General features: G+C 39.3%; 1 protein-coding gene across 1 annotated transcript in view; it reads right to left on the reverse strand.

Moving 5' to 3' along the window:
- LOC126956139 (uncharacterized) overlaps nucleotides 1-24,600 on the reverse strand; it is a 604,199-nt gene that overhangs the window by 421,144 nt on the left and 158,455 nt on the right. The window lies entirely within an intron of this gene.

Consider the following 24,600-nt stretch of genomic DNA (forward strand, 5'->3'; position numbering starts at 1 on the left):
TGAACCCTGCTTCCCTAATCCTAGCACTTTTGTTTTTTTAGCCCCCCACTACTTCAAAAGCATGTTACATGTACAATACTTATCCCAGTGCTATGCACAACAAATGCATTTTGGATGCAACTATAAAATGGCAACAAAAAGTGTGGCAAAATGAGTAAGCCCTTAGGCTTATGAATCAAACAGACCTGGTTTCTAATTCTGCTTCTACCACTTAATAATAAACTTGGGCAAGCTAATTAATCTGAATCAGGTTTCTCTTCTGTAAATAGTGTTAACAAGACCTACTTCACAGAACCGTTGTGAGAGAAAAAGTAATACAATGAATGGAACAAGTTTAGTAGAGTACTTCGTGCATATCCAGTGTTCAGTACACTGAAATCTTGTATTTAATGTTATTGTTGGTGATAAATGTGCTGAAATTTTATTTGGAGAGATATAGACTGAATTTAAAAAAAACTTTTTCGTTAGAAGGTTGCAAATAAATTCAAGATTTTTTAGAATAAAATGCAGAACAACTTATTCCTAGTGACTTAATAATGGTCTTGCTTAAGGACTGTGCCTTGAAAATGCTTCCTAAGCCTACAGTCCTTCGTTTTCTCAGCTAAATAAAGAGGGCAATCAGAATACTGACCTACAGCATAAATTTTGTGAAGAATGTCAAACTTGAATGTCAGAATAGTTTGAAAAATGCAAAGCAACACATGCATTCTAACTAATCATTATCTTTTCCTCTGAGGTCCAATCCAAAACTACTCTGGTAATGTACCAACTGAACAGTCTTTCTCTGTCAGCCACTTGTCAATCGGTACAGTGGAGATGCCCCCAAATAGTGTATGAATACATTTTGGAGAGTTTCCATGACAACCTATACACCACTATAGAATGCCTTAAGTCTAGAAAGACTCACTTCTGTTATAATCAAGATAATCTATCACAATATTAGACCAATTCCAAGTATAATTCAAGCCAATTTCCATTTTTACTGAGTACATCATACTTTATAAAAAATTTTTTCTCAGAGTATGCCTTTTACCTTATGTGAAAACACAAATAACCTACTTCGTCTAACAACAACTATTCCGCCATTTATATCTAACCATATATCATAAATATTTCTCTCTGAAATGTCTCTTTTCCTTGAAGATACCTGCCAGACTGAAATTTTAGAATACTGTTAAATTTCTCTGTGTATTTTTATATAAGACCGAAAGAAAACCTGGCTTATTTTTATAATTTTTGCTCGAAACATGAGTTGATCATATCATGAGAGTTGTGTATTTTCCTTGAACTCAATTTTCAGTTAATCTAATTGATAATTTATATTCATAGATCTACATGTATGTAGAGACAACCAAGACAATAACATATATAACATACTAACAATGTATGTGCCTAGCTGAGAAGAAGGCACAATTAAGTTGTTCTGATTAATCACATGAGAAAAAGGAAGAGCACACAGCAGTATGTTGACAGTCTTAGTCCCCATAAATGGAAAGAAACAATTCGTTTAAAACCAATATTTAACTTCCAGGAAAATTTTCCCATCATTTGGTAAATTATGCCTTTAGAACATATTTCAGTTACACATCACAGCCCACTTTAGACAAATTTGAAAGCCTTTGTGGGCAGCTTTAAGTATATTTACCTATAGGTTATGTATGAACTTTAGACTTCTTCTCCTCTCCCCCAGGAAAGCCCATTCATGACAGTTGAAATGTTTTTTTGCTCTTCATCTTACTCTTAAAAAATATTTACTAGGTTTAAGAACTATCAGAGTTTTTAAATATTTATATAACAAGGTGAAAATATTTAATTTGCCAGAATTGCAGGGGAAAAATGCTTTTTCCAAGGCAGTTGAAGCAAGAAAGTAGGAAAGAGTGTCACATAGTAGAAACACAGACATTGGGAAGGCAGCACATGACAACTAGAGGAGGATCTGAGGAAGCAGACACAAACAGGGACCAGTAGGATGGCACCAATGTGATCCTTCCCTCAGACCCCACAAACCTCCAAATATCGTGATATAGTTGATGATTTGGGATTTCTTGTGGAAGTCAGAAAGATGCTATTCTTCGGTGGTTCGGTGCAAGAGCAGAATGGAAGAATCCTGCAAGGTCTCAAGGGGAACCCAAAGAGCACCTGGAGAAATACATCAGGGATTGGGCCAAGACTGTAAGGAAGACATTAGATGGCGAGATGGTTTATGAGGCCTTCTGGTGACAGTGAACAACAGCTTATATGTGGGCAGAGGTTTGGATGACTCTTTGTTCCTCCCTTTGCAATTATTTCCAGTTGGGAAGAGGTCCAGAACCATCTAAGCAGTTAAAGATCCAGAACAAATTATCTAGGTACTCAGAGCTTGAAATAATGTTCACACAAAAACAGCCATGTTTAAATTAACACAAGGGACAGCTTGGACAGAAAAATGTGGGTACTATTTGACTTTAGGGAAAGGAAGTGGGGAGATCTCTTGAGTTTTGCTTTGGTGGTAGTATATATGTTTTGAATGGTTTTTATGTGAAATAATTGTCATCTTTGTGAGTATAAGTTGACGGGGAAGATTCTACTTGCTCCGTGTCCAACCATCACCATCATGTCCCCCTACCCCAGGTATGTGGATGTGAGAATTGCCCTGATACATTTTACACTAAACAGAATTCTTCTCATCCCAATTATATTCACAGGGAATATACTAATTTTTCCCTCATGTAGTATGTGGGACATTAGACAGTGCCTACCATGGGGATTGCCTGCTTACCCAATATGCATTGAAAAAATACTGGAATGGGTTCTGAGGCAGTCTCTTGGTGTTCCCTTCCTGGAAACTCTAAGCAGACCACCTTCCACTTTGACAGGTTTCAGACACTGAAATCCAACCTTTTGGACTTAAGACATTTTCATTATACGCTTTATTTTATTACACTCCAACAATACTACCAAGAGTATGTTAAAGCACATTATTTTAAAGTTAATTAATTCTGAGTATTTAAAATTTCACCTTGTGGTTCCCTGGTTTATATGTGGGATGCCACAAAAACAAATTAAAATTCCTGGTATAGGGACATTCACGTAGATGGAGCCAACAGATAATTTGAAGTTCTTTTGAGTTCTACCATTCTACGAAATCTGAGCTCTGACATTCAACTTCTATTTGATCAGAGATGTATTAGTCTTGGTATTTAGGAAACAAAGGTTGAATATTTATGTTGGTTATGTGGAATGAAGAAAAAAATATTCTGATTGGTTGTTAAGACAATAACAAAATCTCTGAAACTCTTAAGCACTATTTTTAGCGGCCAAATGCTCTAGTTCTCGTCCAGCCATGAATCATCAACCAGTTTTTACCTAGGTACAAGTTTTTGCAGAGCTGAGAACTGTTGAATGGGGCCTGATTATAACAAATTGTTATGTTTAAAAAAATTATGTTTTGAAAACACACTATCTTCATATGGAAACTGCAGATATATGTAAAAGTTGTTTCACTTCTCAAAAACACTGAAACTTGCCAGACACTATGTGCCCTAATAAGAAAGCATGTTATTATAAATATATGTAATAAATCACCTCCATATTAAACCTGTGACCTACTCAGGAAGACAGTCATATTCTCTGATCCATTTTTAAAAGCCCAAGTAAATGGTCATAAAGATGGCCAGGTTGGGAATAGGAAGTACTCCAGCTCTTATTTCAAAACTATTCACCTTAGAATTACCTTCAACTTGATTCTTAGTCTAACTGGGAAACAAATCTTGGACCAGGGCTGGACCAAATTATGTGCCTCAGCAAGCAGACTAAAAATCTGGCACTCCTTTACACCTATATTTCTTAAACATTTTTTCAATATTTATTTAAATGTGGGGAGGGGAGGGAGGCAGAAAAGAAGGATCTGGGGGTCAGGTTCAATTTCCTTCTTCAATTTCCCTAGGCAATTCGACTCCAGCTCAAACTTGCATACCCTACTCAACAAAAAGAAACTTACCTTGCTGTTGTTAGTTTCTCACCATCTTCTGTTACTTAAGCATACTCCTTGATGTAGCTTTGATGTAAAAAAAGTGGAACTAAGTAGGATACAAGGAGAAAATAATGTTATTCTTTTTATTACTGTTCCTTAAATCCTCTCATGGGCTAGTTCTTTCCCTCCAATAAATGAAATTTTGGCTTTTCTGTTCACTTATAGATAATGTCTTAAAAGTCCTCCAGGGCCAGGCATGGTGGCTCACAGCTGTAATCTCAGCACTTTCGGAGGCTGAGGCAGGTGGATCACCTGAGGTTAGGAGTTCAAAACCAGCCTGGCCAACATGGCGAAATCCTGTGCCTACTAAAAATACAAAATTTAGCTGAGCATGGTGGCAGGCACCTATAATTCCAGCTACTCAGGAGGCTAAGGCAGTAGCTGAGCCCAGGAGGCAGAGGATGCAGTGAGCTGAGATCGCACCATTGCACTCCAGCCTAGTGATAGAGCAAAATTTAAAAAACAAAACAAAACAAAAAAAAACCACAAAAAACAGAAACAAAAAAAGTCCCCCAGGAACTTCTAGTCAAACCTCAGTATCAGTCGTTAGTCGTCATCAAAAGTGCAAACTTTAGTCAAATGTAAAGCTTCTCTCTTCTTCCATATTGGGTGACTTCCAGCTGAAAATCTCTAATGGCAAAGAGGATGCATGATCAGCCTTTTCTTTTTTTTTCTGTACTTCTTTCAGAGCACTCCACTCTGATTAGACAGATTCTGACTCTGGGGTGCTGTTGAAAGAGCAGCAGGAGAGGCTGTACTTGTTGGTGCTGTTGTGATAAGGCATTGCCAGTCTCTTAGCTTGGTGCATGTTCAAGGCTGACTTTTTCCTTGTTGGCAGTTTCTGAAAGTTTTTCTGAGATTTCTGAACTGAGAGCCTCCAACTATACTCAGACGATTTGAGTGTGTACCTCCTTCTGCTTGCAGCTCCTGATTCCTGCCCTAGACTCTGGTCTCTTCGTGCAGTTGATCCCCACAATGTGGGATCCCATCAACCCTCCAGGCTATCCACTCAAGCAAAATTCAAAGCAACCACTTCCCAATGCAGTCTTCTTCTACCTGTCATACCGAGGCCGACTGTGGGAGACAGCATCACCATAGTTTCCTGACCACCTTGAATGTTTCCGCATGGGCCACTGTATGCAAGGCTTTATCACAGTCTGACCCAAGTCTTTGCTGAAAGCCCTGTGATTCCTCCCGGAAGCAGAGGAAGAGAAGCAGCCTTGCGAGGAGCTGCCATGAGGCAGTTTCTCATCTGTCTTTCCATCTGGTGGCAGATAGCCACAAGACTATTTCTCATACATCTCCCTAATTTCAATTGAGAACAGGGCTCTCTACTGGCTTCTCTCCTCCCCCACCCTCCCCTTAGAGTATGGCTGTAGGTTTTTGTGTAAGTCTGTAAAAGTGCTTGGCTGTAGTTTAGAGTCTGCTCCTCAGCGGCAGAATAACCACCACCACACCACCCCTTTCACTACATGCGACCAGCCCCTGGCCCTGTATTCCAGCATTAGAGAGGTGGGGAACTAACACCATGATTGATCTTGCTTTTGCTGTGTGGTAGGAATCTAACTGAAACCACCTGGAAAAAAACATTTCATGAGAGTTTGTCTCCTTACTTGATACCAGCTGAATCTCAAAGTGTGACCAGCCAGCCTGGCAATCTACATACTGGCCTCTGTGAGCCTTGTACCCGCTGTGCTGCTTTGTCTCTTGATGCCAGCAAGCCAGCCATAGTCTCCCATCTTTATACTTTTCCAGTCATGGCTCCCTACAAACCTCAGGAACATAAGTCAAACTTTTTAAGTAATTTTCTTTAAGCTCTTCTTTCTTAAGGTGGGGGTAAACACACTCTACCACCCTAACATTGCCTAGAATGGGACAGCCACAGTACTCCACTAACTTTCTCCAAAAACCACAACTCTCCCCCAACCCAACATCGTCAACTCACACCTGTCTATAGCCTCAAATGGGTGTTTGCCTAAACCCGCAAAATTGGTGGAGCTTCTTTGCATGGTGAATTAGCACTTTATTTGAAGAATATGAGCATCACTTGATATCTATAACTCATTGTGTTATTCTCAGCTTTTGAAGTCTCAGCTTAAACGAAGACAGAGAGAGTTTTTTTTTTATTATTATACTTTAAGTTCTAGGGTACATGTGCATAACGTACAGGTTTGTTACATATGTATACTTGTGCCATGTTGCTGTGCTGCACCCATCAACTCGTCAGCACCCAACAACTCATCATTTACATCAGGTATAACTCCCAATGCAATCCCTCCCCCTCTCCCCTCCCCATAATAGGCCCCGGTGTGTGATGTCCCCCTTCCTGAGTCCAAGTGATCTCATTGTTCAGTTCCCACCTATGAGTGAGAACATGCGGTGTTTGGTTTTCTGTTCTTGTGATAGTTTGCTAAGAATGATGGTTTCCAGCTGCATCCATGTCCCTACAAAGGACACAAATTCATCCTTTTTTATAGCTGCATAGTATTCCATGGTGTATATGTGCCACATTTTCTTAATCCAGTCTGTCACTGATGGACATTTGGGTTGATTCCAAGTCTTTGCTATTGTGAATAGTGCCGCAGTGAACATATGTGTGCATGTGTCTTTATAGCAGCATGATTTATAATCCTTTGGGTATATCCCCAGTAATGGGATGGCTGGGTCATATGGTACATCTAGTTCTAGATCCTTGAGGAATCGCCGTACTGTTTTCCATAATGGTGGAACTAGTTTACAATCCCACCAACAGTGTAAAAGTGTTCCTATTTCTCCACACCCTCTCCAGCACCTGTTGTTTCCTGACTTTTTAATGATCGCCATTCTAACTGGTGTGAGATGGTATTTGATTGTGGTTTTGATTTGCATTTCTCTGATGGCCAGTGATGATGAGCATTTTTTCATGTGTCTGTTGGCTGTATGAATGTCTTCTTTTGAAAAATGTCTGTTCATATCCTTTGCCCACTTTTTGATGGGGTTGTTTGTTTTTTTCTTGTAAATTTGTTTGAGTTCTTTGTAGGTTCTGGATATTAGCCCTTTGTCAGATGAGTAGATTGCAAAAATTTTCTCCCATTCTGTAGGTTGCCTGTTCACTCTGATGGTAGTTTCTTTTGCTGTGCAGAAGCTTTTTAGTTTAATTAGATCCCATTTGTCAATTTTGGCTTTTGCTGCCGTTGCTTTTGGTGTTTTAGACATGAAGTCTTTGCCCATGCCTATGTCCTGAATGGTACTACCTAGGTTTTCCTCTAGGGTTTTTATGGTATTAGGTCTAACATTTAAGTCTCTAATCCATCTTGAATTAATTTTCGTATAAGGAGTAAGGAAAGGATCCAGTTTCAGCTTTCTACTTATGGCTAGCCAATTTTCCCAGCACCATTTATTAAATAGGGAATCCTTTCCCCATTTCTTGTTTCTCTCAGGTTTGTCAAAGATCAGATGGCTGTAGATGTGTGGTATTATTTCTGAGGAGTCTGTTCAGACAGAGAGAGTTTTAAGGAAACTCTTTGACTAGTTTATCATCAACCTTATATAACATAATAAAAAGTTTCCTTCTAGTCATGGGACAGTCTTCCAGAAGGAAATTCTGATTTGAGACCATGTTTACTCATTTTGTGACATTATTAGTGATGCTTTATCAGCCTTTACAGATTGCAAGTCTAGGTTAATGTCCTGACTGGCCACCACTTAATCTGGCTCTGCTGCCAACCATGAAAAGGTTATATTCCAGGAGCCATGTTTTGTTTTAGGCTACCAAGCAGGCAGATTTAATTTAAAGAATTTTTAATGTCTGATGTTCTCTTCTCAGTTGACTGTGAAGGCAAGAGTTAACTTCTGAGCACATTAATCTCAATCACAAAGTTGTTGAATTTATAACCCTCTTGCTTGCCTTGATTAAATAACTGCAAAAGCTGGAAATTGCACTGAGCTTTTTAAAAGCTTAAAGCCCTAGGAGCTTTCATGCACCTTATTTGTCTCTAGATAAATGTGGGTGCAGCAAAGCTAAAGTGTGGCTGAGTCTGTGAAAAAATATGTGAAACAGCTGCTTTGATACCAACACCTCTAGTGCCCCCTTTTGTTGCCTTCTCTCCCATCAGGAGCACCTAATGCCCACATATTTTCACTAAGACCTGCCCTCTCAGGGCTGAGGCCTGGCTCTGAACCCCATTCTCCCCACTTCCTATGAAACTCACCTATTGTGCCTTTCAATTGTTCTGATAAGTACCTATTCTGACCCTACAAATAGGGTGCTAGCTTTCCTTGCTTCGTTTTCTCTCTTCTCCCCGCAAACTAAGAAATTTTTGCTCCTCCACATAAATTGTTTTGGGTTTTCACACTGAGAATACAGGAAAGAGAAGAAGGAATGGAACATATCACTAAATTTATTCTAAAGTGGTAATATCCCTTAATTACAATGTATTATTCATTCCCAGTATATTCAAAGAAATTGGACCTAATGGTATCGACAGGTGGTACACTTGTTACAATTGATGAACTTACATTGACACATCATTATCACCCAAAATCCATAGTTCACATTACAGTTCACTCTTCATGTTGCACATTCTAAGGACAGTTTTTGGACAAATGAACAATGGCATATCTACCATCATAGTATATTTTTTTGACCTCTGAGCTTTTTATTGGCCTCCTGCTCCCCAAAGAGTACCCTGCTTCTGCTGGCTTAATGTCTCAGAACTTTAATGTCGTTGGTCTCAGACATCCACTATCCAGCAGGTGGTGGTCTTTGGATGGTTCCCATAGACTTGCTGCTGTCCAGGGCATCACCAAGATTGAAGTCGTCACCATTTTCCAGCAGGCAGTGGTAGGTAGCCATCTCAGCCTCCAACTTGACCTTGATGTTCATCAGGGCCTGGTAGTCCTGGCCCTGGTGCTGTCCCTCTGCCCAGGTCTGTGCCAGCTCTAACACCAGGTGCAGCAGAATCCCATTGAGCTTCTCCATCTGCATGACGTAGCGGGCCTTCACCTCCCTCAGGCTGTTCTCCAAACTGGCATTCAGATTTCTCATGAAGTCCAGGTCAGTCTCCAACTGTACATCTCAGCTCCGTGAGCGTCATCTCAGCTCCGTGAGCATCATCTCAGCAGCTCCAACCTCGGCGGACTGCATGGTGACCACTGTGGTGCTCTCCTCAATCTGCTGAGACCAGTACTTGTCCAGCTCCTGTTGGTTTTTCCGAGCCAGCTTGTCATATTGGGCCCAGATGTCTGCCATGATCTTGGCAAGGTCCTGAGATTTGGGGGCATCTGCCTCCGTGGTCAACCCAGAGCTGGCAATCTGGGCTTGTAGGCCTTTTACTTTCTCTTCGTGGTTCTTCTTCACGAAGAGCAGCTCCTCCTCCAGAGCCTCAATCTCTGTCTCCAGCTGCAGCCGAGTGACACTGGTGTCATCAACGACCTTGCAGAGCCCATGGATGTTGCTTTCCACAGATTGGCTCATGGCCAGCTCTGTCTCCTACTTGACTCTAAAGTCGGCCGCAGCAAGACAGGCATTGTCGATCTGCAGAACGATGCAGGCACAGTATTTGCGAAGATCTGAGCCCTCAGGTTCTCGATGGTCTTGAAGTAATGGCTCCAGTCTCTGACCTGGGGTCCCTTCTTCTCCAGGTGCTCCCAGATTTTGCTCTCTAGCTTCCAGTTCTCAGTCTCCAGGCTCCTTACTCTGTCCAGGTAGATTGTTCAGGCTTTGCATGGTCTCCTTATTCTGGATGCCTCCCATTCCTGTCAGGCCCCTGGGCCCCATGCTGCCATGTCTTGGAAGCTGGAGGAGTGGGACACGCAGATCCGGGAACCGGAGCCCCCCGCTCCTGCATAGATGCTGGCTGCGCTGCTGACTAGCAGGGCACTGTAACTGGGCGCCAGGACAGAGCCCAGGGACTGGTAGTTGGTGGAGAAGGTGGAGCGAGTGGTGAAGCTCATGCTGTCCGGGAGGAGAGCGAGAGGACAGGACTCGGGCTTTGCCAACGACATAATCATATATTTTTATCATCCTAAAAATTCTCTGTGACCTGCCTATTCATTCTCCCAACCCCAACCCCAACTTTTGGCAACAAGTGATCTCTCTACTGGTTCCATAATTGTGCCTTTTCCAGAATGTCATAGAGTTGGAATCATATAGTAATGTAGCCTTTTCAGATTGATGTCTTTCACTTCATAATATGCATTTAAGTTTTCTTTATGGTTTTTCTGGCTTGATAGCTTATTTCTTTCTAGTTCCAAATAATATTCCACTGTGTGGATGTACCACAGTTTAGGTATTCGTTTGCCTCTGAAGGAGGTCTTGATTGCTTCCAGGTTTTGACAATTATGAATAAAGTTGCTAGAAACATCCATGTGCAGGTTTTTGTGCGGACATAAGTTTTCAACTCCCTGTAGACACCAAGGAGCATGATTGTTGGTTCATATGGTAAATGTTTAGTTTTGTAAGAAACTGCCAAATATGTTGGTAATGGGGAAGGCTATGCATGTGTAAGGCAGGGAGTATATGGAAAAATCTCTCTATCTTCTGCTTGGTTTTGCTGGGAACCTAAAACAGCTGCTCTACAAACATAAAGTCTGTAAAATAAATAAACATATATATGTATATAAACATATATATATATAAATAAACACACACACACACACACACACACACTACATACAGGAGAGGCAAATTTTACCCCTATTCTCTCAGAGTTTTTTGACTAGGCCTGAGAACTAAATTAACGTAGACAAATTAGCAGGAGAAAAGCATACAAATTTATTTAATCTTTTACATGATACTTCATAAGGAAATGAAGGCCCAAAGATGTGGCAAATTCTAAGTGCTTTTATATTAGGGTCCACAAAGGTAACTTTTATGGAAAAGTTACTAACCTATGAGGAGAGGCTAAAGGAAGACATAAATTATTAACAAAGTCTGTTTGTACAGAATTCTCTTCGCCACACTTCTCATCCTTGCTGATGATATTACTTTCCTTCTGACACAGGGAGAACATCATCCATATAGGGGTTTTATCTCCCGATTTCAGGAAGAAAAAGAGCGGGGCCAGAGCACACTTCTTGCACCTACTGTTGTTGGTGGTGATTTTTTAAGTGCTTTTGGCCCCAAATAATTCTATGCCAAAGTGACATATTTGGGGGTGGCATATTCTGCCATATATATATATATATGTATACATATATTCTAGCCTCAAACAGGTATGTAGTTGAAAAAGAAATATTTTAATAATTATTTCAGATAGCTGTGGATATTCTTCTTTTATACTACACCAAAATTCAATAAGTGGTGGTTAGTTAAAAGTGAGTTATAATGCAGCATATGAAACTATATCAGTGACCTCTCAGTACTCTTACAATAAAATCTATTGGTCTGTCTTGCACTTTAATGGAATCTTTAACCCATACTTGATTTTGTGACATCATCCATTGACCATCTGGAAAATATTGGTTCACTGAGTTATGCATGTCTTCCAAATGTTGACATATTTCATTATCTAATACAAAAACTTCCCATATTTAATATCACCACTAATCTCATCATAAAAGTCTTTAAGTACTGGGAAGCTGTCAAGCTCATAGTTTTGACACAAGTTTTTTAAAATGCTAATTTTTACTCAAACGCTTGAATTTTATCATTGGCAACATGTAGTGTAAATTATTTCCCTTAAAGGAATAGGCTCATTTTGTTCATTTTGGAGACCATGTTTGCCAAATCCTCTAGTCTGAATAATAATAGTTTGTCTTAAATTGTTCTTTCAAGTAAAAATGGTTTTCTGTGGTCTGGCTCACAACACAGTCACAGGAATGCATTTCCTTGGGACATTATATGTTGATATACAGCTGAAGTACTTCACAGAGGTACTTCTCATTTTGTCCCACAATACTAATGTGATGCATACTCAAGGATTAAGAGTCAACAAATATTGAATCTTAATTTTTAATATTAACCTTAATAATTTTGACTACTTCATCATGGATATTATTAAGTGGAATTTAATTTATTTTGTTTTGTTTTTGTAATGCAAATGCATGGTGGTGAAGAACATACTGATTTAGGTACAGCTTGGTGCCATTGCTACAATTCTTGCTAAATTGCCAGTATTTTTTACCCACCATTGTTCTTGCACATCAGTAGAAATTTTAGCATGCTAAGAAGAGGCAAACAATATCTTCATGTTATGAAGAACATAATTTTGACCTCATAGAATCCCCGAAAGCTTGTTGGGGACTTCTGGGAACCTGTGTAACACACTAAGAGAGTCTCTGCCATAAACAAACATACAAACAAAATGCAACAACCAAAAGATATTTAAAAATGGCTAAAATCCTTCATTTGTGTTTCTTAAGCACCATTAAATAAACATATATTCAAAACAATGGTTCTAAAAGTGATTTTCCCCTTCCATCCAAAGTTCTCAAATTGTAACTACTCTTGTGCCTTTCTCTCCAACCCTCTAAAAGCTCCCTCCCTAGTCACTGCCCAAGGGCCTTAAATCCTTTTCTATATACCTCTTACCTGCTTAGTCTCATTTTAAAAGCTCAAAATAACTGGTCAGAGACAGGAGGAAAAATAAACAGCAGATCATGAGAACACTATAATCCTCTACTTATTGGAAAGGCAATAAGAAAAATGAATGGTCATATATTATTTTTGAGGCCATATTTTAAATATTTTTGAGAAGCTGATGGTTATATATTGTGCCAAATATTGACTGTCCATAATGTCAATTTGAATGTCTATAACTCTTTGCTATATAACAGGGTCTGGAAGCCTGCAAAATACATTGCTTAGACTCTCTCACTGCTAGTGACAAAGCATCTTGCATAATATTTGGAAGGTAGAAGAGAGCACAGCCATTATTCTTCCCCAGCCATGGCTGGTAGATACCCAGGTTGATAGCAAACATGAAGTTTACAGCTCCTTTTGAGTGAGTTCTTGTGAATTACCTACTTGAGTTCTTCAAGCAGCTGTAATTACTAGTCACTTACTGTGGTTCCTCAATTTCCACATTTCTTCAAAGGAAGCAGTGTTTCCATGAACCTTAATTTCCCCAGTCCTCCAACAGTTTTGTAAGTTTGTAATTCCCTTTGTATTTAATCATCCCTTCCTGCTAAGCCTAGAGAGGCAAGTACTTTCCTGGAAAAGCTCTGCCTGATAACAGAGTCTGTTTCCAAAAGTTGGTTCCAAGATGCAAAAGCTTAAAAACAGGAATTGGGGATTTAGTTATCTAGCCTTGTTAGATTGGAAAGCAATTACGACCTCTTCACCAGTGAAAGATGGGATACTGGCCATCCACAGACAGAAGTGGCAAAATAATTATCTATAGCTTTGAGGAATGAAGTGTTTATTGTAGAAGAGCCTTTGAGAGATTGCTATTACAATAAGATTTTAAGAGGAAATAAAGACTGTAAGGACTATGAAATGGGCTGACTGCATCTAAATAAAAGGTTAGGATTCCATATTCTTAGCTCAAGGCACAGACAGAGAACAAGAGAGTGTCTAGGACTGCCCTAAAAATATCTCTTATAGCCATATGGCTAATGTAAAAATTTTTTTTCATCTGTAGGTTGGATAATTATAACTGAAATGAAATTCACAGACTTGCCAGGTCTCTTATATAAAAGTTAGGGCATTGATTGAGTCAAAGTGAAAATTGGAATGAGGACATTTGGATAGATTCCAATGACTCTGAGAATCACGAACTTCCAAATGCCTCTCAGCTTTCCCTTTTTCCTATTTGAGATTAGCCTCCCTTTGCTTAAAGACCTTGAAACAATTACCTTGCACAGGGATACAGTAATGATTCACCTCCATCACTTCTTATTGCTCCCAGATTCTTAACTCGAATCACAGACCAGTAGGCTCTGGGAAGGTAAGTACAGAGTCTCACCCAGAAGGATATAATATACACATTGAAGAACTGCAAGATTTATATTACCAGCAACCTGGAAAACAATTGTGGGAATGCAATCTAATGATTTTAGACAAGAGAAGGAGAAACAGTTTTGGATATGGGCAAATTTGTTAATATGGGTGCAGTTACCATGAATTTTAGATTCAATATTTAGTTTGAGGGTTGGGAATAAATCTATAAAAAGTTTTTCAATTGGTTGACTAAAGCCTGACCCAACAATGGGCTTCATTAAATAAAATTTATATAATAAGAAGAAATGCAAAGGATTAGGAAGATTAAATTTTTGGTGTAGATCAACCATATGTAACTTTTAACCCACACCTTCCTATGGCCCAGAGGACATTCCAATCATGAAGGCATTAAGAAATATATCGTGAAAGGAGAACCAGTATCCTTGAAAATCTCAGTGGTATCTGTCCTTTTGCAGATCAGAGGTGAAAGTATAGTATATCACTATTCGGATTGGCTACCAGGAGTTACAGAGGCCAATTGACAGCACTTAGCCACCAGAGATAAGGTGACCAAGAGCATATTATTGAATAAAAGAATAAAGTCCCAATCCAAATGGTTTTATTCACAGATATCTTTGGCAGTGACTTTTTTTTTGTCATAGTGTTTATGGAATTCAAATGGTTTTTCAGTCTGATAAAGTCTTAGTTCACCTGTAAAATTTTTAAAAATTAAGTCTAGTGTACAGATATCTGACTTAAATAGCCATAATGAAGAGTAGAAGACTCTCACCAGTTTTTAGAAATGAGCCAGGTAATAAGATCCCTTAAAATAAAGTGGGGCTTGGACCTCTTAAGGAAGGATCCAATGAGGTTGCAACAAGAACATGAAATTTCCTTCTAGCTTTGCCCAAAAAGTAGTGTACCTATTTATCATGGTGATTATACTCTGGGGAAAGGAAAATACCCAGATGATTCTAGGTTTCTGGACACTGGCTGTGAAATGACTAATCTTTAGATAACCCCCAAATTTTAGGACCCACCAGTTAGATTGGGGATTTATGGATTTCAGATAACACACAAAGTTTTGGCTTAAATCCATCTTCCAGTGGGCCAAGTGGGTCTCTCATAGTTATTTTCCCAGGTTCCAAAAACATATTTAGCAACTGGCAGAACTCCCACTTCCTGACCCTTGAAGTAAGGGCTATTGTAATAGGAATAGCCAAGAGGAAGCCCGTTGAACCACCCCTTTTCTACCAAAGTAATACATTAATAATAATTACACAACCCTGGGAGACTTTCAGAGATTAATATCATCACCAAAAACCTGAAAGTTACAGGGGTGGTGATTTCCATCACATTCATGTAAATCTCCACTATTTGTCTTGTGCAGAAGAAAGATGAATTTTTGAGAGTAACAGTAAATTATTTTAAATTTAATCAGGTTGTGACACCAATTACAACTACTGCCCCAAAGCGCTATCTTTTCAGAGCAAATCAATGCATCCTCTGGCATCAGGTATGCTACTATTGATCTGGTAAATGCTTTGTTCTATATACCAATTCATAAAGACCACTTGTTGCATACAGAAATGATGTATTAAGACTCTGACAAATCCAGATAAGAGAATTACAGTGCAGGCCCTTTGGGGTTTTTGAGAAAAATCATGTTCTTTTCCACAGATAATTCTTCTTCTAAAGAATAACTTCTGGAATACTCCTGGACCCAAGCAGAGACTGAATGACTGAACAAGGTCCATCCAACAACCATATAGCCTGAGCTGCCCATCAGGAACTGAAGTTATCTAATGCCACCTACTTGGATATCAGCATCAGCACTCCAGAACCAAGTGCAAGTACAGTTGATGGTTAAACAATGCAGGTTTGAACTGCATGGGTCCACTTAGACGTGGGGTGTTTTGGTTTTTTTTTTTTTCAATCTCCCCTGCCTCTCTTTCCACTTCCTCCATCTTCTCCTCCTCTGCCACCCCTGAGACAGCAAAACCAATCCCTCCTCTTCCTTCTCCTCTTCAGGCTTCCTAATGTGAAGACTATAAGGGTGAAAACCTTTTTGATGATCCACTTCCACTTAATGAATACTAAATACATTTTCTCTTCTTTATGATTTTCTTAGTAACATTTTCTTTTCTCTAGCTTATTTTATTGTAAATATATAGTATGTGATACATATATCATAGAAAATAGCCGTTAATTATCTGTTTATGTTATTGGTAAGCCTTCTGGCCAACAATAAGCCACTAGTAGTTAAGTTTTGGGGGAGTCAAAAGACATACACAAATTGTCAACTGTGCAGGGGTTGGTGCCCCTAACCCTCTCGTTCAAGGGCCAACTGTAGTATAAACAAGACCATGTTCAAGCAGGCCTTGAAGGCACAGATAAGCTGTGGGAGCAGTTGGCTCAGTTTCCCTGGCACCTACTCCCTGCTCGTTGTCACCTGTCCCCTGGCCCTCACTTACAGCACTATGATTAGTTCTGAGAAAGAAACAACTTGGACCTGATTTTGAGATGATCTGATTTTGAGATAATTCTGCATGGTGTACTGGCACTACGCTAAAATGGAGTGGTACAGCATTTCAGCTTTATTCATGGCTAGTCCTCAAGAGCATAGTGAATGGTCCATGATGTTTATAAGAAGGAGCCACCAAAAGGATAAGAAAGAGATTCTTACATTAGTCTCCCTGATGCCCGTATACAACATTACATTTTATGTATCAGAGCTTAAGATTCCAGTGTTTTCCTATCATCCACCCACTGCTATTCCCCTCCACAGCCCCTCACTCTGGCTACCATTTATTCACTATTCACTAGATGCTCTCCCACCTTCAGGATTCGTTTCAAGATGGTGCTTCTCTCTTGAGTGACCTTTGCCACCCAGCCCGCAAAGCTGTCACCTGATTAAAGCCTTTCTGGATTTGTCACTAATTATCACTCTCTCCCTTTCTTATACCTATATAATTTATTCTGTGTCTTCCCCTGTCTTGCACTTTACACCAATATGCCCTAATCAAGGGGCCTGAAATTCAAATGCTTGAAGAGGTGAGGCAGGTTACTTGAATGTGTGACAAAGGCCTGGCAGTTGCACCTTAAATCCATTGGGTTGTTTTTACTTCTCAAAGGGAATATGCTGTCGTCCATATTTCTTAAAACATGGCGTCCTTTGGACCTTTCATTTCCCGCTTTTGATACAGACATAGGTACAAAAATATTTCCATAGTGTTTTTTCACACTTGTTAAGAAATGGCCACTAAGACTCAACCTCTGTGCTGGGAAAGAGGGACTAGTGACGACTGTAGCAAGCTGAAAAACTCATCCTGTCAAAATGGAGAGGCTACACTCAGTTCCCGGTGAGTGTACGGTGGAAAAATGGGGCCAGATCCTGGGGTTTTTGTTGTTGTTGCTGTTGTTGTTGTTGTTGCTGCTGCTGTTTTGTAGAAACTGGAAATTCAGATTTTTATGTGAAATTGTACAATTTCAAGTTTAGCCTCAAATTTGCTACAGCAGTGTGCCAGTCAGAAACTAAAGGAGTCCACAGGCAGGAATGGGCCTCCAGGCAACAATTTGCAACTTCTGCCTGCGGTAGCATGAGTTCCTTGAGGGCAAGAAATGGTTCTTATTCACTTGTGTAAAAGAGCTCAGGACAATGACTGGCACGTGATACCTTCTCATTAAATATCTGTTACCTTTAGTTAAGTTTTCAAGAATCGAATAAAATTGTGTCTTGTCTAATTCTACAGGTAGAAATCCTTAACAAAAGAATTTTTTCTTACTCCTTTTATATACGCCCCAGAGCCTAGCACATCACTTGTGCACTGTAGAAGGGAAACACACCAACTGTTCGTTAACAACCTGGTTTGATTTTGCTTATAAGATGAGAAGCAAGATATGTCCTAAGGCTTAAGATTAAGGAACATAAGATGGATGATTTTGATAAGGAGAAATAGGTCAAAAGAGATATTAAATGCTGCCCTTAGGAGGTACAATGAAGCATCTCAGTGATTTCTGAACAAGAATGGGAATGTGTGAGAACCCTGGACCTTTGGGGGACTTGGTGACACAATAAACCCTGCTTGCTAATTTCATTTCTAAAACGTCGTTATTTTTTAGTTATTACTCTTTGAAAACATTTATAACTCTGGGCAGTTTTTTCAATTTGAAAAATTCAAAGAGCAAGTCCCGGGTCTTGTCCAAGTGTCTCCTGCCCCAGGTCATAGTGAGGCTTAAGGCTTTGTTTCTGCAATACCAAGCAGTGCTATGGCTGCCACTGCTGAATACAACTTATCAAGAAGACTGCTGATTTATGATGGTCACCTTAAACATAACTTCAAATGTCCACTCTGAATAGAACCATAGCGTATAAAGAAAGGTTTGCAGAAAAGGCTAAAGAAATGGACTTGGTTTTTGAATTTTTCAAGTTGAAAAAACTGCCCAGACATATAAATGTTTTCAAAGAGTAATAACTCAAAAATAATGACATTTTAAAAATGAAATTAGCAGGCAGTGCACTTACAAAGCAAACCAAATAAATAATAGCTGCATATCTATTCATATTCACTACTGCTACATAATGTGGCTAGAAGTGAAAACAAGAACTGTTTTAAATAAACTACAGAAAGACTGATAATTTGCTGAGTCAATATTGAGTTGCACCCAATTTATTTTAAAAAGATCAATTGTAAATATTTCCTGTTAAATTATACCATGCATTAAGTATTTGTCTTGTCTAATATATAATGAAACCATTTTTGCAAATTTTGCCATATGTTATAATGCATTTTAGATTCATAATAATGACAGTATTTTATTATGCATATACAAAACTCATGAATTTTAAGACCCTATAGAATACGAAAATTTTAGTAAGCAAAACTTTGGTTCCAAAATGTCATTTTATGGGACTTTAGATCTTATTTCTTTGTGATAACCAGCCCCTCACCCTCCCCAACACACGTTTCTAATTTTATACTGTTTAAACAAGAAAATATTCAACTGGATACAGAATTAGGTAATAGTTGTTAGCATATGAACTTAGGTCAAAACACCTTATAAACTGGCACATATTCAATAATAATTAGCCAGGCACGAAGATGTGTGCCTGTAGCCCCAGCTGCTAGGGAGGCTGAGGTAGGAGGATCACTTGAGCCCATAAGTTCAAAACCAGGCTGGGTGAACTAACCAGACCTCATTTCAAAAAAATTCACTTAACAAATATTTACTGAATGCCTACTGTGTGTTGGGCATTGTAGGCACCAGGACGGTATCAGTGTACAGACAGAAAAAGCCCACCTGGAGCTTAAATTTCTAAGCCATTACATTTTTAGCCCCGTTTTGCATTTTGTGCTTATTACATATTCTGAAATAATACTATAATTATTTATAATTCATAAATGTTTATAATTAGAATTATAAAATACAGTGTTTAAGTTTTCAAAGTACTTTCAAATGCAGGCACAAATTGTCTTATTGTGTTTCACTTCATCGTGCTTTGCAGATACTGAGCTTTTTACAAATTGAAGGTTTGTGGCAATGCTACGTTGAGCAAGTCCATCAATCAGCATGATTTTTTCAACAGCATGTGCTCGCTCTGTGTAGCTATGTCACATTTTGAGAATTCTCACAGTATTTCAAGACTGTTCATTATTATTAAATCTGTTATGGTGATCTGTATTCATTGATTTTTCAGGTGACTATTTAAATAGTTTTGGGGTTCCATGAACCACATCCATATAAGATGGCAAACGTAATGGATAAGTGTCGTGTGTGTTCCGACTGCTCCACCAATTAGCCTTTTCCCCACCTCTGCCCTCCTCTTCAGACCTCCCTATTCCCTGAGACACAGTGATATTGAAATGAGGCCAATAAACAGCCCTACAATGGCTTCTAAGTGTTCAAAAGAAAGAATTGCACATCTCTCTCATGTTAAGTCAAAGCTAAAAATAATTAAGCTATGAGAAAGGCACATTGAAAACTGAGATAGGCCAAAAGCAAGGTTTCTTGCATCAAACAGCTGGCCAAGTTGTGAATGCAAAGAAAAAGTTTTTGAAGGAAATGAAAAGTGCTACTCCAGTGAACACACAAATGATAAGAAAGCAAAGCAGCCTTATTGCTGATATGGAGAAAGTTTTGAGTGACCTGGATAGAAGATCAGATCAGATACAGCATCCCTTTAAGCCAAAGCCTAATCCAGAGCAAAACCCTAACTTTCTTCAAATCTGTGAAGAATGAGAGAGGTAACAAAGCTGTAGAAGAAAAATTTAAAGCTACCAAAGGTTAGTTCATGAGGTTTAAGGAAAAGAACTGTCTTTATAATGTAAAAGTGCAAGGTGAAGCAGCAAGTGCTGATGGAGAAGCTGCGCTAGTTATCCAGAAGATCTAGCTAAGATCATTGGCAGGGGTGGCTACTCTAAGCAACACATTTTCACTGGGGATGAAACAGCTTCTGTTGGAAGAAAATGCCATCTAGGACTTTCATAGCTAGAGAGGAGATGTCAATACCTGGCTTCAAATCTTCAAAGGACAGACTGACTCTTGTTATCGATAATGCAGCTGGTGACTTTACATTAAAGCCAGTGCTCCTTTACCATTCGAAATATCCTAGGGCCCTAAAGAATGATGCTAAATCTATTCTGCCTGTGCTCTAGAAATGGAGCAACAAAGCCTGGATGGCAGCACATCTATTTACAGCATGGTTTACTCAATATTTTAAGCCCATTGTTGAGACTTACTTCTCACAAAAAAAAAAAAAAATCTTTCAACATATTACCGCATTGACAATGTACCTTTTCACCAAAGGGCTCTGACAGAGATGTACAAGGAGACTGATGTTGGTTTCATGCCTGATAACACAATATCCATTCTTCAGCCTGTGGGATCAAGGAGTAATTTCAACTTTCAAGTGTGATTTAAGAAATACATTTCATAAGGCTATAGAAGCCATAGAAAGTGATTCCTCTGATGGATCTGGGCAAATTAAATTAAAAATCTTCTGGAAAATATTCACCATTCGAGATACCATTAAGGACATTCATGATTCATGAGAGGAGGTTAAAATATCAACATTAAAGGAATTTGGAAGAAGTTGATTCCAACCCTCATGGGTGATTTTGAGGAGTTCCAGACCAGTGGAGAAAGTAACTACAGATGTGGTGGAAATAGCAAGAGAAATAGAATTAGAAATGGAGCCTAAAGATCTGACTGAATTGCTGCAATCTCATGATAAAATGTGAGTGATGAGAAGTTGCTTTTTATGGATGAGCAAAGAAGGTGATTTCTTGAGATGGAATCTACTTCTGGTGAAAATGCTGTGAAAATTGTTGAAATGACAACAAAGTATTTACAATAGTACATAAACCTGGTTGATAAAGTAGCAGAAGGGTTTGAGAAGAGTAAGTTAAGTAACCAAGATCAAACAGCTACAAATTTTTAAAGAAGTTCCACTGTGAGTAAAATGCTATCAAACAGCATCACATATTACAGCGACGTCTTTGTTAAAAAAAAAAAAGTCAATTAATGTGGCTGACTTCATTGTTGTCTTATTTTAAGAAATTGCCATAGCCACCTAAACCTTCCTCAACCACTGCCCTGATCAGTCACCAGCCATCAACATCAAGGCAAGACCCTTCACCAGCAAAAAGATTACAACTCGCTGAAGGCTCAGATGATTGTTAGCATTTTTTAGCGATTTTTAGCAACGACCTTTTTTAGCAAAGATTTTTTTTAGCAAAGACCTTTTTAAATTAAGTGTGTTTTTCTTAGATATAATGCTACTTCACACTTAGTAGGCTATATTATAGTATAAACATACATTTATATGGATTTGGAAACCAAAAAGTTTGCATAAATCCCATGGTTGCAATATCATTTCATTGTAGAGGCCTAAAACCGAACCTGCGATATCTCTGAGGTATGCCTGCACGTTCTCAGTTAATTTTCACATGTCCCTGGCCTTGAAGTAAGCTTGGCAGATATTACTATCTCTCTGTTACTGGTGAGGAAACTGTAGATGATATATTCCTGCAGCCACTGTCCTAGGACTCGTATAGTCTCTCTTCAATCTACACAACTGTGAGAGTACTACAAAGAGGTAGAGTCAGAGGCTGAATAAAAGCTTGAAATAGTTGCCACAAAGTAAGAGTGAGAGCAAAAGAGACAGAAGGAGAAAATGCTAACTGGAGAAACTTATTAAGAATGCCAGGAGCAGTTGAGATTGATGGCTGTGACAGTCGTTGGCTGTTCATAAATACTAGTATTTGGTTCTTCTCCTTCCTGGTACATGATAAGATTTTACTTTTCCAGACCCTTGAATGCAGGTAGGGCTACCTGAATTTCTTTGGCCAATGAAAGATGAACAGAACCTTTCCCCTTGTTACAGGGGCTGTGGATAGTGAGCTGAGGTGGAGCCTCCATCACCCTGAATCCCTGAATGTCTAAGAGGAGAAGAGCCCCTGCCAGCCCACTCTGGTCCTGCAACATATGAAAGAAATTTGTATTATGTCAAGCCCTTGATTTTGAGATTTGTTGTTTTGCTTAGGTTTTGTTTTGCTTCTTCTTGTTTTAGGTTGCTTGTTACTGCAGCAGAACCTAGCCTACCCTGACTGATAAAAATGATGGATTTATACTGATACGTTTGTCTGGTTGTGGGATTTCTTTTCCTACAGTTGTGTTCAGTGGCTCAATTGTAGGCACAGAAAGCAGACAGAGAATTCATCTGGGGCTGGAATTTTGTCAGGTAATTGTAAGAAAAGGATTTTAGGATTTTGACAAGACAGTACTTGAAACTACAGATCATGAAATTTCAGCTTGACTAGGAGGGAGGTCAAGCAAGAGGAGGCCAGTGAGCAAAGAGAAGGTAGATGGGTCAAGGGACTGCCTATTTTCATAAAGTGGAAATACTTATTTGTAGAAAAAGTAGATAAATAGACTTCTAAAATAAGGAGTTATGATTGAATCACAGGGTGATTTAATTAGAGATTTTTGAAGGTTCTGAGATTCTGGCAAAACTTCTGGTCATGACAAGGTATAAGATATGAAAATGGAATGGAGTGACTCAGCTGGAGGGTTGTTTGAACAAGAGAGGTCATAGAATGGAGAGGCTGTGTGCTAAGCAGGCCAGACGCATGCACACTTGAATTCCTCACATGCACATTTGAATGGTGGCAGGAATTAAGGTAGAGAGGAAGACAGTGAGCTTGTTGCCAGTGTCATCAGTTGATGAATGGGGAGGAGAAGTAAGTGGGCTACAGGCCCTACCTTTCAATTCTGAGCTTCACAGGGTATGGCAGAGAAAAAGCAGCCTCTAAGCAAAAAGGCTGTGGGACAAGTGGTCTTACAAGGTGATGGTCAAATTTCTGTGGAGGTGAAAAGATTGAGGGACTGTTGCCTGAAGAAGTGGATAAAGGCCATGATTTGGAGCCATGGAAGAGGAGTTTAAATGACTCAAGGGAAGAGTTTAACAGGTGTGGGGGAAAGTGAGAAACTGGACCAGGGAGAAGAAGGACAAAGCATTATTAGGATGAAAGTCAGCGAGGTGAAGCATGACCAGAAAGGTGTCCTTGGGCAGTGGCCAAGGAAAATAGGCATTTGAGGCAGGGAGGAATTAGGTGACTCTTAGGGCTGTGAAAAAGGTGGAGCCAGTTAGGACAGTGTGCTCTCAGAGTCTTTCGTACTCAATTGTGCGCCGGCAGGGAGGATTAGTAGCTATGCTCTGTAAATGCACATTTCTTTTTTGCAAGCACGGATCTCATACAGGCTTCAAGCCTGTACGTGTGAAGGGATGCTTTTAGGAAACTGATCTTTGTTTCATTCAATCTCATACAAAATACTCAGCAAAGTGTTAAGATTGTTTTGCACTGATTGCTATAAGTCAGTCTCCAGAACAATCAGGTAGGAGATGATTAATCCAAACCTGTCATTTATTAGATGAGAAAACTGAGGCCCTAAGAATGGTCCAGACTGTTTCAATATTTTTTCATAGAGCTGGGTCTGCAGTTAGGTCTCCTCTCTCTTGCCCTCTCTCCACTCTAAATATCCAGTCTCCTGGAATAGCCATGGCAGGCCATTGTCACAGAATAATAACTGATAGTTACAGCTAATACTTGTTGAGAATTCACCAATAGCCAAGCTCAGTACACTACAGCTAATTCTCCTAACAACCCCATGTGATGTAGGCCCTGTCGTTATCTTTATTCTAATACATATGTGGCCACCCAGGATTAAAGAAGTTAAGTGACCAAGATCACACAGCTACAAAGTGGCAGATCTGGAATTCACCCTTCCATTCCAGAGGCCTCACTCAGCTAATATAGTATGCTTTATCAGTCACTGTCACATGTGTTATGGCTTGCTCATTCTCCTTTTCTAATGGAGTCAGATAGAAAAGTAGTGGGTTTCCTCCTTGCTAAATATATAATTTCACATATTAGTACATGCTCTACTCAGACACCTACTTAACTTCGATGTGCAAACATCTGTTTGGGGACAGGTTCTTCCTGAACGTCTCTTGGCTATCAGTTTCAGGAGCTACTCATTTCTGGGGAACAAAGCAAGAAGGGAGAAGGGTATAAATATAAGTGTGTGAAGCACTACATTTTTAAGATTTATTTTGGTTTCTGAATGCATCAGTATTATCTGAGAATGGTACCTGCCTCCTCTTTCATTGTAGGAAAGTAGCAGAGTGGCTTTAAAGCTGCTTGCATTTGTGGAGTTCTTAGGT

This window comes from Macaca thibetana, chromosome 6, assembly GCF_024542745.1.
Source record: "Macaca thibetana thibetana isolate TM-01 chromosome 6, ASM2454274v1, whole genome shotgun sequence".
In the NCBI taxonomy this organism is placed as follows: Eukaryota; Metazoa; Chordata; class Mammalia; order Primates; family Cercopithecidae; genus Macaca; species Macaca thibetana.